The sequence below is a fragment of the Equus przewalskii genome, chromosome 4 (assembly GCF_037783145.1).
Source record: "Equus przewalskii isolate Varuska chromosome 4, EquPr2, whole genome shotgun sequence".
In the NCBI taxonomy this organism is placed as follows: Eukaryota; Metazoa; Chordata; class Mammalia; order Perissodactyla; family Equidae; genus Equus; species Equus przewalskii.
In genome coordinates, this window is record NC_091834.1 from 88,440,355 (window position 1) to 88,457,291 (window position 16,937).

General features: G+C 41.0%; 1 pseudogene; it reads left to right on the top strand.

The window, feature by feature from the left end:
• The first annotated feature begins 3,237 nt into the window (after positions 1-3,237).
• LOC139082734 (aldo-keto reductase family 1 member B10-like) lies at positions 3,238-14,551 on the top strand (annotated as a pseudogene).
• Positions 14,552-16,937: the final 2,386 nt, after the last annotated feature.

Below are 16,937 nucleotides of genomic sequence, written 5' to 3' on the forward strand. Positions count from 1 at the left end.
TTCTTCCGTTGCTGATAAGAATCCAATGGCTTTGACTTAGATCCATCCCGTGCCTCTCATTTTATAAGAGTAATGAACATATTCTATCAGCCCCAGTGGAAAACAATCCAACAAAAGAATGCCTGCATGAGTTTCCAAGTTTTATAAAAATCTTTAAACTATCTCCATTCTTGTGGCAAGCTTTGAAAGTGAACAATGCCTGAGAGGAGCAGTTCTTTTCCAAAAATCCTCAGCGAAGGCAAAAAAAATCTTCATTCCCTTTAGTAGTTGCATTTTTATCACTTTCAAAAGATCTTGGATCAAGATATTATTGGGTCTGAATTGACATCTTCTTTGCCATATGGCGTAATGCAGTGGTTCTCCAACTTTGGGGTGTGTAAGAATCACCTCGGGGGGTTGTTAAAGGGTAGATTCCCAAGGAACATCCCCTCCTTCCCATTCTGGTTCAGGAGATGCAGGAATCTTCATCTTTAGCAAGCGTCTGAGCTGGTTTAGGTGCCAGTGCTTGATAGACTGCACTATGAGAAACATCCACTTGATGCTTAGGGTATAGTCTCCACCTTGGGGGCAGCCTAGGATGCCCCAGGGAGATTTGTACAACACCAGTGTTTAACCCTCAGACTCAGCAATTCCACTCCCATGTACATCCCCACCAGAAATATGAACATATATTCACCAACAGATACATACAAGAATGTTTATAGCATCGCTACTTCATAATAGCCCCAAACTGGAAAGATCCCTAATGCTCATCAGTAGTTGAATAAAAATATGGTGATCTTCTCTTCCAGTGGAGTACTCTACAACAGCAGGAATAAACAAACCAAAGCCACATTCAGCAATATGGGTGACTCTTACAAGCATACTTTTCAGTGAAGGAGCCATACACAAAAGAATGTGCCATGTATGATTCCACTGAAACGTTTAAATGAAGTTCAAAACTCCACATCTCTATGTGTCAGTTCCTCATCTGAAATGGGGATAATAATAGCATCCACCTTATGAGGTTGATGTGAAGGGTAAAGGAGAAAATATGTTAACCTATGTAATATTAGGTGGCACAGATCCTGTTAATTATAATCATAAACCATAAGGACAATGTGCTGGACTCAGAATCATCCTTCTCATCTGATACGAAAGCTTGGTCTGTCTGTTTTAAGCTTGGTAAGACTTGTGCCTGGATCATTCTTCCCATGAGATAAATTCTGAACCAGATATTTCTCAGTTCATCGCAGAAATAAGACTTATTCTTTTATAAATGAAATTAAAATTAATTTCTGAAGGCATGAAGAAAAAGGTGGGCTGGGATCAACTGCTTCTGGCAGGTCATACCCACTTCTGAAAGTTTTCTGTGCTAGACTTCCAGCGTACACTTGCTTTCTCCTTTATTTCACTGTGACTCATATTTATTTCAAGATTAAAATCCACCACATTTAGGATTTCTTCTCTCCAGCTATTAGCTGGGTTTAGGGGAGACTTGCTGAACGTCATGGTGTGGGAGCAATGCCTAGTGTAGATGACCATCTGGATGTTGGCTTCCTCTGAGATGTGACTCCTACATTTGGTCCTTAGGTGTGGTCAGCCTTTCGTGTAGTCACTCAAGATGTCTGGACCCCCATCAAATCCCTGACCATACAGCCCACTCTATAACCTCGATCCAGCTCCCCTGAATATGATGTGCAGATTGCATATGTACACATGACAACCTTCGCAATCCCAGCTCCAAGACAGCTGTGGGCTCACTGGCTACTTCCTTTCAGCCAGCTTCCCCAGTGGACATGAGTAATCAGGCTGCTCTCCCAGCAGTGGCTGGGGCTCCCGGGACATCCTCAGGCTACGCTCAGGCCCACTCACCTGGACACCACCTGCAGTCATCGTGACTCTACAGTTTTGGGATCCAGGAGCTGCCATCCCAGACTTGACGTCTTCTTCCCAGCCTCACCCTGGAAAATAGGCACAGTTCTCCGCTTTGAGACTTCCCTACTTAAGCGAGCATCCCCAGATATGCCCCCAAATGTTAATAATAATCATCTCTAAATGTGGGAATGTGGATAGTTTTTATTTTCTTACACAACCTTTTCTGTGTTCTCTACTGATTTTTCTTTTTATTTTTTACAGAGAGCATTCACATATAACTTATATAACATTAAAAAGTGAAAATTGTAAATGCTTTATAAATGATTACTGAAACATCTCAAACAGGGGCATGTGTTATTCTATAAATGATATCGGGGAAAAACTCAATTTGAACCACATCTCACATGATAAACTAAGATAAATTTCTTTTGACCACATAATCTCACTTCTGGAGAACCAGCCTAAAATTAATCAAAATGTACCCGTGGCTTTACTCATAGTGATGTTCTTTGAAATATCATTTATTTATAACAGAAACAAACTGGAAACAACCTAAACATCTAAGAATAGGGGAAAAGATAGAATAAATCATAATATATCCAGAAGACAGAATCTTTTACAACCACTAAAAATGATGTTTGATGTAGAGAAAATTTTAAAAAAAGTTTTTATAAATGTAAAGAAAATTATATTTTGTGGTATTAAGCTTATTTTGTGATATTTAACCATATGCAATGTATTAAAAATATATACGCACAGAAGAAAGGCTGCAGGAGAACAGTGCTTTCTTAGTGGTATCTTGAGTGGTAAGAATATAGGTGATTAATATTTCCTTATTTGTAATCTTCTACACTTTCCAATTTTTCTTATGTATGATTTTATAATCACGAAGTTTTTTTTTAAGGAAGTCGCAAGAATTTTAAAAGTTCATTAAAAACACAATTATTGGTCAAAGCCCCAAATCCTAAATAAACGTATGGAGAATATTAGCATCTAAAGATCCTATCCAGGTGGTGAACAGGTAATGTCTATGCTCTGGGGGAAAAATGTACAACTACACAGCAATTAGATAGGAACAAATTAAAATAATGGACACTTTTATTTTCTGTTTATTAAACTAGCAAAAGAGAACAAAATTGATAAAATTAATTCATGCATTTTGTATCTGGGAGAACTTTACATGAGGTTGTTGTGTTTGAAGTTCATTAACATCTCTCAGTCTTACAAAAGGCTATAAGGACTTTTAGTTCATGCCAGGACAAGAAATGACTGCTGGCCCCCAGGCTTCAGCTCCTCCCTCTGCACCAGGACCAGGGCTCTGCCCTTAACCAGGGTACAAAGGCATCTGCCTGCTGGCTCAGAACCATCTCTGCACTCGCCATGGCCAGCTTCGTGGACCTCAACACCAAGGCCAAGATGCCCATCATGGGCCTGGGTACCTGGCAGGTAAATATCCAAATATCTGGAACATGCATCCTTCCAGGGGCTTTGGATGTCTTCCATCCTCTGTCGGGAGGGAGGGCCCTGAGGCAGGGGTCTGGGGAGGTGAGAGTTTGGCCTTGGAGCCAGCACTGAGGTTGTTTTCCTTTCTTAGGGCTGATTCAGGCTGCAAGTCTGGCTTTCTCCAGTAATCGTGAGAGCTTTACTTCACTTCAACAATTATCAAGTTTTTTCAGGGCAATTTCTCTCTTGGCCACCTTTCCCTCTAAATTCTCCCTGGCTCTAGGACACTTAAAGGGGCTATGGGTTTGCCACTGCCTGGGTGGCTGAGATAGGGGGATGCCAGGGCTTAGAAGGCCCTGGCAGTCCTCAGACCTCAGCAAGGAACCCGCCCTGGCAGCATCAGTGTTGCCTGGAGGGAGCCTCTTAGAAACAAGGAATCTCAGGCCCCAGGCTACTGAGTTAGAATCTGCACTCCAATAGGATCCCCAGGTGATCCTGGTGCACATAGGAGTCTGAGAAGTGCTAAGACCACAAGGAAGATGGACCCAGCCAGGGTGGGAGTCAGGAGCTCAGGTTCCTAAAGTGTGCTAAAGTCAGCTGGCAAAACCCAGAAAGGCACCTCCCAGTGCACAGGAAAGCAGATTCCTGAGCCTCTTTAGGATAATGTTTTCCCATCACTTACTAACTGCCTTCCTTCTCATTTTCATCAATGACAGTGCCATCCTAACTAGTTACCAGGAGTAGTCTTTGCATTTCTTCTTGTGTTGTCCCTCTGTTGATTCTTTCTCCGCTGGCTCTGTTCTTCTATGAACCTTGTGTCAATGCAAATAATCCATAACCAACTTATAAATCAAAATTGAGGTGAGTTTATTATGAGCCAAAGTGAGGATTATAACCCGGGAAGGACTTAGAAGGTGTTCCAGAGAAGCATGGGTCTCAGTACAATCTTGTATCTTTTTAGAACGAAGAAGATATATTAAACACACCCAGGATACATTTTCAAAGAGGTATTTAGTTGCAAATTAGGAAGTGAACGTGACCATGATGCCAGGAAAGGGACTAATCCAGGCGTTACCAATAGGGCATTACCAATAGGGTGTAGGAGGGGAAGTATGCAATTTTTATCTCATGAGAGATCCCTCATTTTAGTGGATAAGCAGATGAACAATGCATGTTTGATAGGTCATACGTCAGGCTTTCTAGTTCAAGCTGAATCAGTTTTGAACTCAAATAGCTACTCTATATACCTCAATGTGAAAATCTCTTGTCATCCCCTTTGGATCAATAATCTTTCAATAGAAAGCATTGCTGATCAAAATATTGTCCCTTGGTGCCAGGGTGGTTGCTGCCTGCCCTGGGTCCATCATGTTTCTCGGTGCTAGGCTTTTATTTCACTGATTTGCCCAGTTATCCATGTTGGAGAGAAATAGTCAGATATAGTGGACAAGCATAGAGGTCTATATTAGCAGGGGAAGTGTTTCATAGGCTATGTAACTTGTCAATTACTTTTAGATTATTGCAAAAACATTGCACATGTGCTTTTACATGACTTCTTATAGTTACATTCTCTATGACAGGCATAGAACAGGTTATCCAATACTTGAAATTATTAGCTTAAAAATGAATTCTTAGGCATAGCCTTAATAAAAGGGGATTCGTCCAGGGTTGTAGGATCCATCAACCATCTCAAGTTGCTGAGCAATCATTACTCTAGCTTACATGCCAGTCATACAACACTGTGAAAACAGTAATTAGTTTGAATATTACAACCAGTACAAGAATTCCAAGGAGTAATAGAAATAGGAATTGCAATCCAGGTCACAAATGGAAGCCAATACCAGAAGGGAGCCAACTAAGCAAATCAAGACCAGGTATAAGGTGGCTTAAGGCATTCATCTACTTCTTTGTGTGTGTGCTTTAGCAGAGATGACGCATTGGAAGATTCCTCAGGTATAAAAACACAGCATTCAGTTTGAATGATTTATATGTACCACCTTGGGATGCTGTAAGAATATCTAAGGCCATTCTATTTTGAAGGACAGCCTTTCTCATTAAAGACATTTCAGTATCTAACAAGGCTATTCCTGCTTGACTACTGTTAAGGGCTTCTGTACGTGATGTGACATCCTCTAGCCCCAAAGGAGGAACAAATAAGGCTAGTTTCTCAGTGGTCATATGAGTGGAACAGTGAATGAGCTCATCTGGCCTTAAAGAGAGGGAGGTTGGCAACAGATGCTAGCTCAGTCTGAATCCTTCCCCGCATCCAAGGGAAACTCAGGGTGCAGTGTTTAGCCATCCAGGCAGTAGCCAAGGCCAGAGATTTGTTCTACATAACCATTGATTCCCATTATGACCCACCTGATAATGCCTGGCCTTCAAGACCAGTCTGTTCCAAATCAGTCACTTTCTTTAAGTATGATAGCATTTTGATACCTTAAGTGGAACAATTATAAAATAGGTATACAGTTTAAGCATAACAAAGGTTTAAATGAGGAGACACACTGTTGGGAATACAGGCCTGGTCTGGAGTCTTTGGACAGCTGTCTACACAGATGCCATCCTCTTCTCACCCTGGTATGGTCTTTTCCAACAGGCTGCAAAAAGTCTTTCATTTGATGACTCTTTTAATAAATAAATTCTCCAGGTTATAGTCCGTGATCCTTAAGGTCTGGGAGCTCTGTGGAAAGAATCAGCTACAAACATTTCATTTAAGCATCTTGATGGGACAGTGATAACAATGTAATATCTCCCTCAAGCAAAGTTGGTTTGTATATTTCCTCATCTAATTGCATAGGCCATTCAGTTATTATCTCGAAAGGAGACAGTCAATGCTTACCAAAGGGTGGAGATCTAAGATTGAAGAGCTTTTGGCCATGAGAGATTAAATGCTTCTGAAAGCTTTGCCAACTAAGTTTCGAGTATGCTGTTAGTTCTTTCCACAAATCCTGGGGATCAGGGATAATAAGTACAGTGGAAATGCTGCATTATTGGCCAAATGTTACAAATAGATTTAATTATTTGTCTGGTGAAATGAGTTCCCTGGTCACCATGTAACTCAATAGGAATTCCTCAAACAAGAATTATCCTTTTCAATAATAGTTTACCTAAAGCCATTACTCTTCTAAAGAAAGGCCTCAACCCAACATGAGAATACACAGATCATTACAAGATTTTTGTCCTTGAGATGGTGGCATTGGGACAAAGTCAAATTGTCATACTTCAAAGGGTTCCTTAGGAAGGGGAAAGTGGCCTTGTGACTCTTGAGATAGTTTCCCTAGATTATATTTTTGGCATATGGTACAATGAGTACAGGCTTTATGAGCCGCAGTGGAAGAAAGTTTCCAAAAGTATTGTTTTCCCCCTTTTGTTACCACCTTTATTTCTTCTCTTCCGTGATGATTTCTTGAGCCTATAGAATGAAAACTTTTAGTGGGTTAGCAGAGTTAATAGAAAGTAGCAGGCATTCTTGAGGCTGGATAGCATATCCAGCTTGATAACATCCTTGCTTATAGTTTAAGTAAGACCCATCTATAAACCAATTAAATAATAGAGTGCAGTCGTGGTTTATTCCCCTTGTGTTGTTGGAAGCAAGGTAACAAGCTTAAAATAGTGAATAATATTTACCTACACAATATAACCTAAGAAGGTTTATCATCATTTACTTAACAATGCTTCCCATGCAATTTAGCATACCAAACAAGCCTAATTAGTGTCTCCCCCTTTATAGGAAGAGAGGACAAATTTCTCTGAGAAGTCTCAGGGGCCCTCTGAAAATCCTCAGAAAAATTCTCTTCCTTCTTCCAGGTCAAAAGAAAGCCTTTATGCAGGATTTGAGTATTTTGGTTGGGGAGAGTGGAGGGGAGCCTGTCAAAAATATCAAAAGGTTTCAAAACACTTAGTCAAACAGGAAACAACGTTCACTCCATTCAATCAAGTGACAACAAAACAGTCAAGGGTAAACAGTTAAAACAGTCAAAAAATCTTAATAGAAAGACCTCAGTCTTTCTGAAGTAGGAAATTATTTTAACAAAACAGATTTTCTGTCTTTTAGGTAAAGTTAAAGAAAAACCTTTTATAACCTCCTTATCAAGAGCAGACCAAAAGTTCAAGAAAATTATCCTTTTGAGGGAGAGAAAATCAAATTTTAATTTTTTGTACCAGCTAATTTTTTTTTAACATTAAAACTCATTTACTTAATTGGATTTACTTTAATCTTGGCCCACTTGACCAGGCATAAAACTCCCTTCAGAATTTCTCCTTCACAACCTTCAACAACTTTTTTACATTCAGAATTTGTCTCATGCTTTCTTTCTTCCCTTCTACTACTTTAGGACAAGTTTAGCTTTCTTAATCCAACAAACAAAAATACTTCCATTCTTTATACCTTCTTTACTGAAAATGTACATTTTAATTTCCTTGTATACAGAGCTGTTTTATTTTTCTTATTAAATTTCAGTAGCTTTAATTACATATATTAATTAGTATTTTTAACCATTACAGACCCTAGTAAAAACTAAGTAATTATAAACTGTCTTTTACGTTAGCATACTGTGGCTTGGAAAATTTATAAATACTTTTTATAATTTCTAGAAACACGATACTTCATGGTACAATCTTAATAAAATACAAGACGTGTTTACTAATAGACCCAAATACCTTTTAGTTTCTTTGTAAGAAGAAGTCAAAAGTAGACAAATCTAAATATGTCTAATGATAATGTTTCAGTATTTTATCTTATTTGAAAAATGACCCAGATATTCAGTGAGTTTTTTATCATTCAGTTTTACCTAGCAACACTTTAAAGTCTCAAGTTACCAGAAGGATTTTGGAAGTTATTTTAAGTATACATGGCATAAGACAATTATTTTAAGAAGTTTACCCAACACTTTTATCTTTTTCACTTTTATTTAGTTTACTCATTCCCAATAATTATTTAGATTGCCTATAAATCTTCATGAGACATCAGACAAAATTAGCCATCATTTTAAGTTATTATTTTTGCTAACCAGTTTTGTAATAGAGATAACATCAGCTTATTTGACCAATAAACCCAGACGTGTTTGTATCATAACCAAATACTGACAATTTTGAGGACATGCTTATTTCAATCAAACCGACAATCTTAAATAAGCTTTCAGTTACCAAAGATTAATTTTATATCATGTTAACTTAAAGGCATTTGGGTTAATTTCTTTTCCATTTAGAAATAATTTAGGTAAGCACTTACTTTAAGCCAGTTAAACAGAGCTCTTAATTTTTGGCTATACCATCTGGAGGTAAAAATATTACACACATATAACATCCAACATACATATAGACACACATACACAGAGACTGCACAGTTATTGTTTTAAAATTACTGCCATGAATCAGGTACAAGCCTCCCTAGTTATGAATCCAAATTTTTGTTTTAAGCCTTTTTACTATTATTTGTGGAGAAGACACTAAAGATGCTAGATTTTGGATGAGGCTGGTCTTGTGGCCCATTTTTCTGGCCTTTTTCCTTTTTTTTTCTTCAGCTTTAGGAATTGGTGACAAGCTAGACAACAGTTCCCACAGAGGTGAGGCCATAATTCTTTTCCAGATAAAGGAACTGGGTGGAATCTGAACTGCCTCTAGAACTGCTTTTCCAGTCTCACAGGGGTTTGTAAGTTGATTTGTCCAACCCCATCACCCTAATTTGCTGTTTTTTTCACCCCTGGAGTGCTTAGTTTTCATTTAATTTAGGGAAGAAGTCCTGGAAAGAAAATTCCTATCGGATTCTGAATATCAGCTCCCACTTTGGCCAAATTTCTGATCCTAAGTTGCTTAAATCCTTTCAGACATCTTGTTGGTTTCAGCCAGGACAAACAGTAACTACCTGGTGGTATTGAATAGTTCCAGCAATCTTTTTTTTTGAGGAGGAGGATTAGCCCTGAGCTAACTACTGCCAATCTCCCTTTTTTTGCTGAGGAAGACTGGCCCTGAGCTAACATCCATGCCCACTTTCCTCTATTTTATATGTGGGACACCTACCACAGCATGGCTTTTTGCCAAGCAGTGCCATGTCCGCACCCGGGATCCAAACCCGAGAACCCTGGGCCGCTGAGAAGCGGAACATGTGAACTTAACTGCTGCGCCACTGGGCTGGCCCCAATTCCAGAAATCTTTAGTGTAGCAATTTCCCAGAAAATCTCTCAGTCTCTTTTACTTGTAGATTATGGGGGTTTCTGTAAAGTCATGGACTAATATATTCCTTTAATTACTATTTATAACAATTATCTATTGGCTTTTTGCAACGAAACTTTCAATAGGATTATTTCACACTGTTGAAGCTTTTGCCTTTTAACTGCACTTTTAAAATGATCTTATCCAATCAGAACGTTCCTTCTAATGGCCAATGTAATTCCCCTGAGGCTGGCAGCAGCTTGGTAGGACCCTTAGCCATGAATGGAGTGCGACCCACATTTTTCTCTTACTATCTCTGATTGCAAAACGGGGTGCAGCGCATTTTCTCTGACCATATTTCAGGGCCTCTAACCTGACGATTATTAAGCGAAGCCCTCAGGATATGAAACAAGCTGGGTAAAATATTTCTTTGCTGTTCTTTGTAAATATTTACAGCTCCCAGACCCTCTAGTTTCTGAGCAATTGTGCTGGAAGTTGGCAAGCTTGACTTTTTAAAAATGTCTTTGTTACCTGCCTCTTAAAAAGGAGCCCCACAGTGGCCATTGTAATTTCAAACTATCCCGGGTTATCTTGCCAGCCATTAACAGCTATCTTTATTTTGTTAAGCACTAGCAAGTCACAGCATGAAGCTGGCTGGAGTTTGGGGGTGAGGCTGCCCATTCAGGAACTGGTCGGCTTTTAGAAGCTCAATTTCCCACTTTTCTTTTAGTTTTGTTTTGCTATAAAGTCGGAACAATTCCTAGGGACAGTGTAGTGGGTCAGAAATGTGCTGCTTGTGAGTGTTACTCCCTAAAGAAAGGTTGTAAACACTCTCTTATGTGCCTCGGTTTCTCCCACAAGCAGCCTAAAATCGCCATGGGGGCTCAGAGCTCTGGAGACCAACCCTCATATGAACTTTCCCAGCTGAGCCTTTAATTTATTAACGTGAACAATAGCGGAGTTCCCTATGGGACCGCTATGCGTTGTGAGGGTTTGACCCTCCAACATTCCAGCTAAGGTCCTCAGTAGCCTGAGAACGCCTTTCAGACAGGAGGAGAAATGTCCCTTTTCTTTGGAGCTGAACACATCAGTCTCTCATTTCTCTATCAAGCAGTTTGTTCAGACTTTATATAAATGCAATTCTTTACAATTTAAAACCAAATTAAAAAGGTCAGCCTTCCCCATTCATTCCAAAGTTCCCTCTAGGCTCCCCTGGCCTCAAAAATTCCCCCTAGGTTCCTCGGTCCTAGGAGTTCCCTCTAGGTTCCTCTTACCTAGAGTAGGTCCCGGTACCCCTAAGACACCTAGTCTTAAGGTTTGAAACAGCTCATATAAACTCTGCACTGTCGACTTAATGTATGTTTGATAGGCCATAAGTCAGGCTTTCTAGTTCAAGCCAAATCTGTTTTGAACTTGAATAGTTACCCCATATACCTCAATGTCAAAATCTCTTGTCGTTTGTCTTTCCCATCTCCTCTCCAGGGTTAGAGAGTAGGATTCTTCTTCATCCCAGGACTGGGTCATTCTCAAGAAGCATTCTTGGCCAGTTTGAGTAAGCAGATCAATTCTATCTGGATTCAATCCCAGCTTTTCTTACTTGAACAGGGCTATTTTGCCCCAAATCAGAGTACTGACCTTGATACAGATGTGACAAATAATCGCTTCTGGATCTCCAGTGAATCAGCTCACCCCATATAAACTTACCAGAAAATTCTTTTCAGAAGTAAAGATTATGAAGGGAGCCATTTTCAAGATGCAGAGATGACCTAATTTTAAGGGATTATTTACTTTTACCAGTGAAGGTAAAGGAGGGTATAGTAGCCTCCAGGACCAGTTGGAACAGATCTGATCTCTTATCATCAAAGTGATTAATAAATGCCTTTCAGAAAGACTGCAAAGTCATGTAGCCAGGACACTCACAAAAGAAGAAATCATGATCTGAAACGACCTTGGAACCAAAGATCCTCCTTCCCACAGAACCCAAGGACCGGGACATAACCCAATTTGAAAGTTGGACTCTTATCATAAGTGAGGGGTCCCTCATTCAGGAAGATCTAGTGTTAAAATTCCTCCCCCACCCTGTCATAAATGCTTAAAGCCCACCAATCAAAGCCTGTCCCATCGATGTTTCTGTGTGCCAGCCTGTTCTCGCTAATCTCTTAAATTTTGCCTCTGTGGGGGACTGGAATTGGATACCCCAAGGTATTCTCTTTGGCATGAGGATTATTTTGGGCTAATTACTTTTAAAAAACTGGAGACATGAGAGAAACTCTGAAAAATAGAATTTGCTTACCCTTTGTTAAGAGACATTTACATTTGTAAAGGAAATCTCCATCTGTAAAGTTGTCTCCCTCTCTGTACCAAGATGAAGGGGGCATGACCTTATCTCTAGAAATTCTTATCAATGTGGAAGGCAAGGACTCAAGTCTGCATAATAACCAAACTCTTGTTTACTGTACTTGTGTGGTAATCTCCCATAACTGACTCCCCCGCTTCCCCACCCCGCCCCAAACATCCTCCTTTGTCTTTAGCTGAGGATAGTATTTAAGGTGAGAGCTTCTGCCATTTTTGTGAGTTACTCAGTTTGCCTGAGTCTCTCCCACGTATACATGTTATAAAACTCTGTTTAATTTTCTCCTGTTATTCTGTCTCACGTGAACTCAATTTGTAGCCTGGCCAGCAGAAGGACCTAGAGTGGGTAGAGGAAATTTCTTCCTCCCCTACATCTCAAATCCTGAATCAGGGAGACAGATCTAAGGGCACACGCCCCCTGTCTCCCTGCAGATTGATCTTGCAAAATAAAGCTGACATCTCCCTCGAAGGCTGATGCCATCATTAATTGGCTTGTTGATGCACACAGGGCAGAGAAACCCAATTTTGTGCAGTAGCAAGGGCAGCAAGAGATGCTTCTGAACATGTTTGCTATTTTACAATGGAAGAGCTTTTAAAAAGATTTTTAAAATCCTTTTAAAAAAAGATTTTATTAATATTAATTAATGAAAGATTAATATTAGTTGTTTTTTTCCCATTGTTTGGCTAAAGTAGGTTAGACAGAATGTGGTATTTCTAATGCTTTTCTTTTCCTTTTTTTTCTTTGCGCCTTTGGTGGGGGAAAGAAACCCCATTCTTACAAGGTTTTCTATTTCTCCTTTTTCTGAAACAATAATTATATAATGGCTTGCACCTGCTGACGCTTATTGTGTGCTGGGTGCTGGGCCAAAACTTTACACTCACAGTGCGCTTAGTCAACACCACAACCTCAGGAGGCAGGTTCTATTGTTATTCCCATTTTGCAGACAAGGTTTAGAGAAATTAAGTAATCTGCTCAGACCACATACCTAGGAGGTAGTGAGCCTGGATTTATGCCATAATGGCCATTTTGGGAACTTGTCTGAAAATTCCTCTGGGTTATTTCAGAATCCAGTTGTCAGCCTGGTCTTTAGAAAGGGTTGCAGTAGAGGCCAGTTGTCTCTCCCACACACCTGGAGACATTTCAGGTCTGGAGGGCTAACCTGAATCAGAGGGAATGGGCTTTCAGCTGGCATAAGACCTGAGGCCATATTCATAAAGTTAATTCGTTTTGCTTCCTTCTCTTTTGAGGAGTTTTCCTAGGTGTGTTTTCCTCCCAGGTGTCCCCAGGAAAATGGGACCCTAGAGAAGCCTTGGTTGGGCGAAGCTGGGTTATGTAGGAAAGCCCACTGAAGGCGGTCTGGGGATAACAGTATATGACGGTCTTTTCTCTTTCCTTTCAGTCTGCCCCAGGCAAAGTCAAAGAGGCTGTGAAGGTGGCCATTGATGAAGGATACCATCCATGGACTGTGCCTATCTTTACAAGAATGAGAATGATTTGGGGGAAGCCATTCGAGAGAAGATCCAAGAGAAGGTTGTGAAGAGGGAGGACCTCTTCACTGTGAGCAAGGCATATATGGCTCATTTGGTGGGAGGGCTGTACTTCAAGACAGGGGGAAGTATTCGGACTTGGTCAGCACCCAGAATTCTTCCAGCCTTCCCTTTAAGTACTCACATCATTTCTCCCAGCCCTTTTCATCACTACCTTTATAACGTCCCTGGACACAAATCCACATGCTACACCTGTATCGGTACGTGGTGATAGTGCTGCTGCCCCATTCATCTCAATGTGGTTTTCCCCTACTGGCATGGCTCCACTGAGCCACCTAGTGGCTCCACTGGAACTCACAGGCTAAGGGTGGAGTCAGGGAATGATCATGAAGGCCCAGCTTTCAGACCATTATGGTCTCAATGGCTGTAGCCCAGAGGTTGTCAGCCAGGGGGTATTTTGGAAAGTGGCGGGAGTATTTTTTGTTATCACATGTGAATTTCCTTTTAGTTCAATCTGGTAAAAGGTGAGTTTAAAAATGTTATAAAAAACAGGGAGAAAGTCAATTAAGAGAGGATTGAGATTCACTGGATCTGTATTATGCCCAACTCACTAAAAAACACTAGTTACAGGTACTTGGGAAGTGCATGCATCTGGTGGGACAAATAGACCCCACTGTATGCAGTGGTTGAGTCTGGATAAACTCGTCATCACTTGGGGTGCACAGGCTTGGAGACATGGGAGTGCAGAAAGAGGACCATCTGCTCCCAAAGCTTAAGAATGCTTGCCCTTTGAAAGCTAGACACAATTCCTGCCCTCAGAAAGCCTACAACCCAGGAAGGGAATAACACATATCAACAAATACTAAATCAGTGCTCAAATATGCTAAACAGAAGAGACATCTAGAACACCAGGAGAGTTGAAGAAATAACTTGCCCTCGATATTTAAGAAATACCATTGACTTGCTGAACACCCTGGTGATCTTGCATGCCTGGATCATGTATCTTAACCAACTTTGCTATAAATGGACTGGCCAGGTTTACGTCAAAAAGCAGGGGTGTAAGTCAAAAAGCAGGGGGAAAGAGTATGATGTGGCGCTTTCTTTCCCAAGTACTGACATCTCATTGTTGCATTCTCTGCAAGTATGGTCCACCTTTTTTGAGAGTCCTCTAGTGAGGAAATCCTGTCAGAAGACCCTCAAGCATCTGGAATTGGACTATCTGGATATCTATCTTATTCACTGGCCACAGGGATTACAGGTTTGAGGTCCTCTCTGTCCCAATCTCTAGTTCCCAATCAGATGCTGGAAAATAGCAGCTGTGCCAGGACTTGGGGCTGGGCGGGCTGAAGCAGGAGGTCTCTCACTTCATGACTTGAACTCCAGGTTGTCAGGAGGAGACGATGGGGCAGACAGCCACTGGTCTGGATGGGAGGCCGAGTCCATGTGTGGCTGCGGAGACTGACCGCTTGCCTGTTTTCTCTCAGTTGCATCTTAAAGAATCATGATTTCTGGCAGCCCAGGTAAGCTGTGACTGCCACATCACCATTGTCCTGATTCCATGCCAAGGGTTCCTTCCTCGGAGAGCTCTTACAAAATGATATTTCAGGGCTGACTCTCTTGTTAACCAAAGCATACCCTGGGAGTGCCACGTTGGAGAAAAACCCAGTGTAGGCATGCTGGAAGGTATCTAGTCCTCATGGAAGACACAGCACACATTACCTGGGGCTCTGCTCCTGCCTACTCCTGAGAGGTGGGAGGGAAACGAATTCTCAGCTCTCTTGCCTCATGATCAGCTAGAGTGATGATAGCACACTATCCCTAAGTCCAGGTGTCTTGAGGCTGCAAGAATAGAAGTTGGCCAGTATCTTCCCCAGGAAACCGCTCTTTGGGGAGCTAACATTTGTTTGGTAATTTCAAGATTGAAATTTGTCCCCAAGTGTATATGGAGTCTGGGTTGATGAAGTTAATGCCCATGGTGATAATGGTGGCTTTTAGAATGTGCTAATTGTAGATTTTAAAATCAATCTAGCAGTTTCTAAAAGATAAGAATTTATGTAATAAGGTAGATTGATTTAGAGATTTAATTAAACTCACATTCTTGAAGTTTGTACCCTGGAACTCGAAAAAATGGTATGCAAAAGTGGGTGTATAGCACGTGTTAGGATCCTGAAACCCATTTAACAGAACCAAATGTTCAAATGCACATTGCGCTAAGCTTTCTGTTCTGCATTTACAGCCTGGGGAGGACTTTGTTCCCAAAGATGATAAAGGCATTGTCCTTACCAGCAAAACAACATTCTCGGATGTCTCGGAAGTAGGTTCCATCTTCTTCTAAGTGTACTGGGAGTGAAAACTTTCCTTCAGTCATCCACAAGGATCTACAGTGGTGTGAAGGAGCCCACGTTCTGTTCTTGGTGCTATTTCATTCCATTGTCATTCTCCAATTCTTTGAACTCCTTCCTAATTTCTTTTGGCTTTTGGGTCAATTTGACACTATTTATGTTTTCAAAGGCTAAAACTGAGTCCTCAAATGAGGCTGGGAATATAATATACCTCAGTTTGGAGGATACACTGCTGTTCTCACACCAGGGGGAGGGATTTGAACGCAGTGTCACTCTAGGTTTGCGTGTCTTAGCTGAGTATCCTAGGGTGAGTTATTTAACTCCAATAAGCCTCAGTTTCTGCCTCTTGAAAAAAAAGCCTTTTTGTTTTTAAAGTGATTTTTACATGTGATTTTTTTTTCTTGAGGAAGATTAGCCCTGAGCTAACTACTGCCAGTCCTCCTCTTTTTTGCTGAGGAAGACTGGCCCTGAGCTAACATCCATGCCCATCTTCCTCTACTTTATATGTGGGACGCCTACCACAGCATGGCGTGCCAAGCAGTGCCATGTCCACACCTGGGATCCGAACCTGCGAACCCCGGGCCACCAAAGTGGAATGTGCGCACTTAACTGCTGAGCCACCAAGCCGGCCCCCTGGGCCTTCCTTGATTAAAAAGGTTAGGTTTTAGGATAAACAGATTAGGTTCCTATTAATGAACTATATGACATTTTTTGCGTCATTTGAATTTAATCAAACAGGGGTAAATAAGTAAGCTGATATGGAGAAATGCTGTATTTTAAAAAAAGCAACTTCCTGGTTATTCCTGATTTTATTTTCCACAATTATATCTCAAGTAACGAGAGCTTTGCTGGCCTCAGGGTCCTCAATCTCACAATTCTAGCAAATGCAATAAATCCATCCAAAAATTTGTTCACTGTTTTTGGATTGTTGGTAATAAAGCCACACCAGTCACCCATTACACCTGCAGCTGTCATAATGGGGAGAGAGGCTAAGGTATACACCACAACTGTGTGTTAAGTTAACTCTTTCCACTCTATGGTGACATGGGGAGCTTGCCTTATCTTATGGAGTGAGAGAAAGGGGAGTAACCGAGGAGGGGAGGACGGTAAGGCCCGGAGTGGAAAAGGAAGGGAAGTTATCATGGGAAGGAGAGAGCCAGGGAGCAGGTCTTCATGTCTCAAGTAAGTCTCTCCTCTCATTATCTGAGGATGGGCTTGAAAAATGGGTACCAGCCAATCTGGAGATGTAGGAATCACCGTTGCTGCTCTGCAAGTCCCAGGATGTCTCAGGAGAGACTGCCCCATTAG